The sequence below is a fragment of the Galeopterus variegatus genome, unplaced genomic scaffold (assembly GCF_000696425.1).
Source record: "Galeopterus variegatus unplaced genomic scaffold, G_variegatus-3.0.2 Scaffold4575, whole genome shotgun sequence".
Classification (NCBI taxonomy): domain Eukaryota; kingdom Metazoa; phylum Chordata; class Mammalia; order Dermoptera; family Cynocephalidae; genus Galeopterus; species Galeopterus variegatus.
The window spans coordinates 134341-134742 of record NW_007730686.1 but is presented as its reverse complement, the minus strand read 5'-3'; positions in this window follow the sequence as shown (position 1 = coordinate 134742).

The window sequence follows — 402 nt, the reverse complement described above, 5'->3', positions numbered from 1 at the left end:
CTAATTGCTTCGTTTATTCTTCCATTTAGCTAGGGAAGCATCAGCGCTTGTTCAGCCTCAGAATGGAAAATTACATGTTAGAGAGAAAATAGCCACTCTGAAGGAATGACAATGTGATCCAGGTTCCGCTCGTTCACATATTTTATTTATCCAGTAAAGGAAGAAAAAGAAAGACAGAACTCCAAGGTGGCACAAATTCCGGGAGAACACCAAGGTCACATCTTCCATTTTCCTCAGTCTAATTTAAATCCACAGACTAAATAAAAGTGCAAGGGATGAGATGAGCATCTTGCTGGAGAATAAAACATCTTGTATGTGAAAGAAAACCCCTTTTAAGCTTAAGAAACCCAGGGATTTCTTAGTTGAGGATGGCTTACTTTTGTCCTTATAAAATCTGACGAC